Source organism: Crocodylus porosus, unplaced genomic scaffold (assembly GCF_001723895.1).
Source record: "Crocodylus porosus isolate Cpor-Errol unplaced genomic scaffold, CroPor_comp1, whole genome shotgun sequence".
NCBI classification, from domain to species: domain Eukaryota; kingdom Metazoa; phylum Chordata; order Crocodylia; family Crocodylidae; genus Crocodylus; species Crocodylus porosus.
In genome coordinates this window covers 197278927-197287414 of record NW_017728906.1, presented here as the reverse complement: position 1 = coordinate 197287414, position 8488 = coordinate 197278927, and the positions used below count along the sequence as shown (strand labels likewise).

At 49.4% G+C, this 8488-nt stretch overlaps 1 long non-coding RNA gene across 1 annotated transcript in view; it reads right to left on the bottom strand.

Annotated features, from left to right (window-relative positions):
- Window positions 1-4493, bottom strand: part of LOC109306407 — a 53879-nt gene extending 49386 nt beyond the window's left edge. Inside the window, exon 1 of the long non-coding RNA XR_002099978.1 lies at window positions 4267-4493. This is a non-coding gene — a long non-coding RNA (uncharacterized LOC109306407). The remainder of the gene's footprint in view (window positions 1-4266) is intronic.
- Between the last annotated feature and the right edge of the window lie 3995 nt (window positions 4494-8488).

Sequence of the window (8488 nt, the reverse complement as noted above, 5' to 3'; positions counted from 1 at the left end):
TCGTCCAGCCCGCAAAGTCACTGCCGCATAGAGGAAATGGGTTCTGCCTTAGTGATGATCCCCTGGGCACCTTCATGGTCTGACACTTCCTGGATCTATGTTAAAACCCCTCTTAACTGCAAGGTAAAATCTTCGCTTTATTCCAGCCCATCAGCAACACCTCACTTTCCAAAGGCAACCTGCTCCACTTATCCCAAACCCCACAGAAAGTGGATCTATAGGGGATGTGCTATGGGACAGGAAGGGATAGGACTGCCCCATAAAGGGAAGATAGCAGAGCTCTGTGGGTGCACCCCAGGCAATGCCAAGCATCCCATTTTAATTCATCCCGTGATGGCAGCGAGCTTCCCCGCTCTTCGAGTGGAAGAGGGGTCCCGTAGGGTCTGGAATCCACCAGGGAGAGATGGGCAGAGCACAGTTAAATGAACTATAAAATTCAGATGGAAAAAATGTATGGGAGAAGCTAGTACTGCCCACTTGATTTGCATCCATGACCCACAAGACAGCCCTAAATGGTGCCATAGGCCCAAACCTTACACCTTTATTCCTCAGCTTGGCACCTGCAAGTGGCTGTGGGACTTGGATTAACATGGGAGGCTAGGAGATTGTGCCCACTCTTTGCATAGACCCCTTGACCATGAACCCAAGAAATGGCTACTAATGTCAGTGGCTACAGGTAGGCTACTGTGGTAGGATATAGATCAAGGAAGAAAGATGGGTGGGAGGGTTGAAGCATGGCTGGGGCTTATACTGCCAGTAGGGCTGTATGAAGGGGTTGGTGGTGGGGAAAATGGGCTGGTTTGACTGGTAAGCGCCCTCGGTAAGATTTGGACTTTGTCCTTTCACAAAGCTTGAAAAATTTCTAAGCAGAGCAGAGACATGTGTGAAAGCAGTCTTGACCCTACATAACCCTCATTAAAGGATTGAGTTTCTATTTTCAGACAAGAAGCAATTAAAACAAATATTAAAGCAAAGGTTCATGTGATATCAAGTGCATTTTAAGAAATAAATGGTCTTTCCAAAAAAAAATTGCTCCTGCCAATTCCTCCTCCCCACCAGATTTTCAGAAAGCCTCTTTAATTCCCACCTTCTGGAGACTTTCCAGGGCAAGCTGGATGATAAACAGCCACTTAAAACACTCTTAACAGATAATGTTGCTTCCTGCCATCACGGAGAAGGTGAATGGTCCCTAATTATTATTATTATGCTACAAATGTAAAACCAGAAGGGCTGCACCGCAGATCACAGCCCTGCTGCTGGAGGCACCGTACCAACACGGGAGGGATGAAAGGCTTTACAGTCCACATAGAAAGGGCAAAGGATGGGAGGAAGGACCCATTAACATCCCCACCGCAGAGACAGGAACTGAGGCAGTGAGCAATTTACTGCCTCTCACTGACATCATGAGCTTCTGTCATGATGTCACTGGGATTCGGCTATGACACTTCTGCTCCCATCCACCCAGGTAAGACATGAAATTGCTCTCACTGCAGTTTTCAGGACCTGTCTGCCTGGATGGTTGAGGATTAATGCATCAGGCTGCTGGGTAGGGGCTTGGACTAGATACCCCGTAAGATCCCTTCCATTCCTATGATTCCCCAGTGGCATCTAGTTTGCCGTACAGCTCGGACTGCAATTTCAGGCAAGTCAGACCTGGTACCAGCCTAGAGCCAACCTGTAGCCTTTGGCCTGAGTTGCTGTTTGTTGGGGTCATGGCCAGAGTCTCATCCTTGGGTTCTGTGCAAATTGCTAGTGCAAAACCTGCCCGGTGCTGGGCAAGACAAGTACTGCAAACACTGACAGATGATGGAGCTGCGGAGACAGACCCAGCCTCCTACACTAGATATCAAGAGTAGAGCAGTAGACAGGGTCTTGCTCCCATCCCCAGGCCAGGTCCCTGCATCGGCGCAGGAGGAAGCTTTAGGACCTCACTGATCATCAAATGTGGGGGATGATCACTTATGGCCCCCTATTAAGAGTCTCTAGGATGGGCCTTGGCACACTGCATTGGACCAATGCCCAGCTCAAATGGTGTCTGAGGACCAAGCCCTGGCTTCTCCCACCCCTGCCTTGGGCTGGAAGTACACACTGCAGCCCATCACTGCAGGGCTAGGAGAGCCCCCGGGGATCTGCTGTAGGGCCTGACACCAAGCAAATGTACTATAGACAAAGCATCGTGTAAGAGGCCAACAGCAGCAGACAAGCATCCAAACCTGCCGTGTTTTTCCCCTTCCTCCTCCTGCAGTAGACACACAACCCTCCAGGTCTTTGGTGCCATGCCGAGGTCAACCCACAAAGCACCATGGAGCAGGGCTGGATCTGGGCAACGTGAGCAGGAAGAAAGGGACCTGCAAGGATCAGCCGAAGCTAAAACCAGAGAAGTTTTATCCTCCCCAGCCTTGCCTTAGCCCTTTCACTGTGACTTTGTGCAGGACCAAGTTCTGGCCCTCAGCTACACAAGTAACTCAGGCAGGGGGAAGAGAGACATCCTGAGACTGAGGCAAAGCAAATAAATATCCATCTTAAGATGGAGTTTGCAAGGAGCTGAAAAGACGATGGAGAGACGGTGACTCCTGCCTCCTTACCACCCAGCACACCCGGCTCTCTGGGACGCGCTCCTCACACGGGCTCCTCAGACTGCCCCGTTTTACGCTAATACGAGGTTGAGTGTCCGGTTCACCTTTAAACTTCACATAAAGGACGGTCAAGGTAAAGACCGTTTAGCAGTTCAAGTAACCAGGGCTTAAGGCTCCACCTAATGCCAGTGGATTTAGAAATCAAAGTTTCCAGGGGAATAAATCCTTATATCAGACACAAGGACACCACAAAACTGGCCAACAACGAACAGGCTGTTTCTGCACCTCTCCAAACGACTAGGCCATGCTTAGATTTGGCAACGGGAAAAACTGAAAGGATGTGCTTATTTCGATGCCACCTTTACTTTGATTTCTGACTGCGTTTGAACAAGCTGCTTCTGTTAGAGGCTTTGACAACTCCATTTTTCCCTTGCAAAGCTTTTGGCTGATGAAATTTTGCTGTGCACAACTTATTTCTGTTCCCTTGAATCCTCCCATTCAAGAGCCTTACACCTCATGGCAATGTCTTTGAGGGGAAGGAGGGATGGCAGGCAGGCTGGCGAAGTCTCAGCCTGAAGAGCAAGGGCAGCCGCAGCTAGAAATACAGAGCCGGAGCCAAACTGGTGCAATCGGCCTTAGGTCTCATGAAGCTCCCCTGACCTACACCCTCCGAGGGGGGTCATCCTAAATAAAGATTCACTTTCCCAGGCAAGAAGCATGTCATCTATTTGCATGTTTTACTTATGCCCTTAAATTAAGCCTTCCTGTTTTGACAGTAGAAAGAAAATTAAATCCAGGGCTGAATCCGGTTGCCAGTGGCAGAGGTCTAAACCAGATACCGCTCCTCTGAAATCACTCATCCTCCGAGTTTACCCCTGTGAAATGGAAAGCACTATTTGGCCCAGACTTTTTTTACATCCCAGGCATCCACTCGAAAGGTAGACTTGTGCATCCGAACCTTGGGAGCACCCATTTCATGCAGGAAGAAAAAGTTACATTGCGTTGTTCAGCTTCACGTGCCGGCTTCTGCTTTTATATACCCACAATTTACAGCACTCGCAGATGCGAGTCTTTCACAGGCTTTTTATTCCTGCATCCAACACTCCCCTCACATGCTAGGCAGGCAGAGAGAAAGGGAGACACTTTGCTCTCTCTTGCTCACTTGCTCTCTCTCTCTCTTTTCTTTTCCTTACTATGGAAACAGTCTTTTATCCCCAGCATTATAAAGGCTCTCTACAAGCTCTCTGCCACTAACCACCCCATTGCAATCTGAATAAGAAAGTGTCGTGTCCCCCCCCGCCTCACTTCTGCCAGTTATCAGACCTTTCTTTTCTCAACAGGTTTGGCTGCCTCCGATCTCACCGGGACTGTTCGGCAGCTTGAAGCTACTATCAAATCTCCCATTCACTCTCCAGCTGAAGCTTCATAACCGGTTCTTTCCACCCTCTGGACCTTTAAGCATTGTTTCTTGTCGCAGCTCATGCGGGAGGCAGGTCACTCCGCTGTCGGATCGCGTCCAACGCGCTCCAGAAGTGTAAAGAAGAGAAAGGAGAGCAGGGTGGGAGGAAAAGCAATCAGAAGAAACTCCCTCCCAGCCCAAACGTTAGGACAGGCAAGAAAGAGCATCGGTGTCTGCATTCAGTCCAGCACAGACAGCATCGCGACAGCCATAAGGAACGCACTAACTCACCTTGTCTTTGAGCACATGGAAGAGGTTTATTTTCTTCTGCTGATTTTGAATTGCCGCGACCTTTCCCTGCCACTCTCCTGTCAGTGAATGGTGGCCCCGCTGTCTTTCACAAAGTATTAAAAGAGATGCTGATGGAGGAACCCCTCCCCCAGAGGGAGGAGTCACTGGGGAGAGATTTCAATAAATTTGGTCCAAAAAGGCTGGAAATTAAAACACAATGCAACAAACCTATCCAACATGGGCAGCTGCTTTCAGTCTGGCTCTAAGGGAAGGCGGGGGGGGAAACGACACATCAGAACTGAAGTTTGATTCATCCCTCCGCCCCACCGCACGTGAAAAGATTGGCATTAAAACCCTGGCAGAAGGAGCCCTCCAAAAGCACGCTGTAGGAGGAACTCATCTAAAGAAGATTTGGGAGAGGGGAGGGGAAGAGACATCCCTGCTGATCTTAATACAACCTGATCATAAATATTCCCTGGCAAAACCTCATCCTTCTTTTTTAAGCTGCCGGTTGAGAAGACATCATTCTCAATTTTAGGAACAGAACATAAATGTTTACCGTTTTTTCACGTTTTCAGCTCTAATACTGAAAGCCTGTCAAGAAGGAGCCTGGGGAGGGAAAAGGCAGCGAAACAAAAACAATTTGTGTCTTTGAGGTTTGTAACCCACAATGAGTGATTTGGGAGTGTGAGCCTGCCATGGCCTTTGGGACAGATGCTTGGGAAGGGTCTCAGACTAGAAAGCCATGCAGCCCCTACCCAGCACTTCCTCTTAGACCTCTTCACTCCCCGAGGGTCTAAAGACCTCTGACCCTGCTCCTCCAGAGCACAGCTTTAGAAACATTAATTGTGCAGTGTGTTTGTCCTTGTTGTCACAGGGCATATCTACACGTTCATTAATGCACCATAGTTACTGCGCATTAAGTTTAGTATTTGTTTAACCAAGTACTAAATCCATGAGCAGTAATGTGCACTACTGCACAGTAACACTGGCGCACAGCTATTGAGTGACGCTTACTGCAAAGTAAGCAAATTCTCCTGTGCAGTAGTGCATTAGCACGAGTTTTGCCCAGCATGCTACCGTGCAGTGTTATTAGGCTACTGCACAGTTAGCATCTCGTGTAGACGCACTCGCAAACACCGATTTCTCCCCTCTTCACCCAAAGATGGAGCAACCTCACTCTGAGACAAATGGCACCAACTGGAGAGCTAGAATCACAGAGAAGGAGGGCTGGAAGGGACCTCCCGAGGTTATCTAGTCCAGCCCCCGGCAGATTCAGCCAGGTCTACAGAAATTAGGCTTCCAGCATTTAAAAGATAAAGAATAGCAGCTACCTGTGCTTTTCCGATTATAAAGACAACCTCCTAAATACAGCCAGTTGCAATCGCTGCCAAACTGAAATGGTGACTCAGAGGTGTGAGCTACCACCACTTCTCTCAACAGGATGTTCGCTCTGAAACCCAGTGACAGTAACACAAGCGGTAGCAGTATCAAGTAAAAAGGATGCATTTGCTAATACTTAGAATATATTCTATCTGAGATAAGGTACATTCCCCACTGTGGATAGTAAATAACTGGGGAATTGTGTGGGGGTTTGTTTTTTAATTGGTGACGGTTTGAGCAGGAACACCCACCTATTACGGGGTCATGGTGTGTGGAATCTGAATAGCACCGCTTGTGTTACCGTCATTTCCTTGGACCCTGATAGACAGAGCAGGAAAACGTCAATTTAGGGTGGTCAGAATTTGTGATGAAATTGCAAGAGCAACAAGAGACATTTCCTCTAGCAGGTGCGGGTGCTCTTGTTTAAAAATACAATACATCAAATCAAACCACTACTGGGCTGGAAGGAATAAACCCAGATTCTTCATTGGCACTTACATACACTCCCTGGTCTGTCACCGAAGGCTTTGGGGGCGTTTTTTGCTTTGGTTTGCCTAAAAACTAAATCCAATCACCCCATATTGACAGGGACCAGTGGAGAGATGATAACTAGAGTAACTCCAGCCTGTTCGGCCCTTTCAGTCCCCAGGGATCACTGGAGAGCAAGCACATCAGCAAAAGCAACAAGAAGGCAAACTTGCAGTGGAGAAAGGATGTCTTTCTAGCTGGGCTTTGGCCAGAAGGCATTAGGCTCCTCCGCAGGATGAAATGGGATGGCCTGTGCTTTGCAGAAGGCCAGAGTTGAGGACTCAGTGGCTATAAATGAGCCCTAATGGCCAGTGATGCTCATACGGGTACTTTAACAGTCTGGAATTTATTTAAAGAAAAAACACAAGCGGGGTGTTTGAAAAGCTGGATTCCAGGCCATTTTTCATACACCGCCAGGGGGCAAAAACAGGCCCTTATTTAGGTCACTTTTAAGCTGGATCTGACATTTCTGCTGAAGAAGTGATACACCGCCACACGGAGCAAACGCCCCTGGCTGTCGCTGCTACGCGCACGTGGGAGGAGGCAGACCCAGAGCCGAGCAGGACTGCCCTTCCCAAAGAGAAGATACAGCAGCCAAGGAGGAGCAAGGCAAGGGAGCACACACAGGCCATGTTCATCCTTGGTGCCATCAATGGGGTTATACCAGGGATGGGCTTGGCCTGGCATTGGCGGCTCTAGCCAGATTCAGAGTCCTGCCCTGTGGATTAAGGACCCATTTCTAAACATGGCTCAGCACCCTCCGAGCGTCATGCACAAACACCGAGCACCGTGCTAGCAGCTCCATCCTCCCCACCTCCCCAGGGACGGGACAAAGGGCTGTGGGTGTTTTCTCTTTCCTCCTCTTTTCCCACCTTTTTAGTTCTTCGCCCCCTATCTCCCCAAGCTCCTTCATGAAGGCGCCATCGCTTGGGCGATCCTTTTCTACCACTGGCCTTTTTTTACTCTGTGCCCATCACCATAGCATCAGATCGCCTTACCAAGAAAAGGGAAATCACCTTGCATTGAGACCCAAATGCTGTTGGGGGCCATTCCCAGGTGTTTGACTCCCTCCGCAGACAGGGCCAAGCTATTAAAAATGCCCTTCTCCCACCTAACTGGAGCAGCCCTGCTGATCTCTGCTGTCCTGGAGGGTCCCCAGCAGAGAGGTGGTCTTTGCTGCCCATACCTGTTATGTGCCTCGGAGAACTGGGACTTTCATTTAAGCCTGGAAAGGAGCAGGCAGACCACAGAGCAGGGGGGCAACGTGTCACCGGTCATCTCAGTGGGCTTGGGAGCCAGGCTAGGCTCAGTTTCTTGGTAGGTCGCTTTGGGATAAGCCTGGGAGCTATCTGCAGTCGCACCTGGAAGGACTGAACACGTGGCTGGAGGCCCAGGTCATTTCTAGGCAGCCACAGAAAGCAGGGAGCATTTCTTGCCATTGATGCAGGGAGAAGTCCAAGAGGACCACAAGCTCCTGGCTGCCTTTGAAGACAAGCACTGAAATGCCTCTGGCACGGGCCTAAGTAACAGTTCAGCCAACGCTTTGGATTATTTCTTCCTTGCAAGCGGCATCGCTGCTGCTCTTCCCAGGCTCAGGATGGACCAGCTGCTTTTCAGGCAAACGTGTGAACAGCGCAGTGGCGGTGTGGGCTGTGCTGGTGGTGGGTGAAACAGTGCTGCGTGATGACTCTAACACACGCCACGTGTGCAAAACATCCTGGCAGTCCTCACCACCAGGCTGAGAGGCCAGAAACTGTGAAAAGAAGAAAACCCAGATTTAAATTGACAACGAAAACAGAAGCTCAAAAAATCCCTATTCTCTCCTTACACCACCCTTGTCATTGGGCATCCTCCGTTTCATCCTTTCTCTGGGTGCAGGAGGGAAGTGTGAAAAGACTCTCGAGCGTTGGTCTGCGCTTGTGATTCACATGTGCTATGGGTGGAGGCTCTTCCAACTTCTCTGTATCTTCAGATCAGAGGTCACTGGTTTATCTCAGAGCTAAAAATCAGAGGTAAACCACCATTTGGTAACTCTAGAAGCTCATAAACCCTTTCCAACCAGGAAATGAACTGAACTTCTTGGCTTCATAAACCAGATCCAGGCCTCCGCTGGCATTGGTCAGCACCTCTGCACAGATCTCAACGCAGCTACACCACTTTACTCCAACCAGGCCGGACACAGGCATGGGTGAACCAGGCCCGGACAGAAAGGGGGCCTGAAAACGATAATTTTTATTATTATCATCGTCGTCATTATCTCTGGTGAAGGGGAGCCCGTTACTAAAAGTTTGCCTGGGGTCACCAGGAGTCT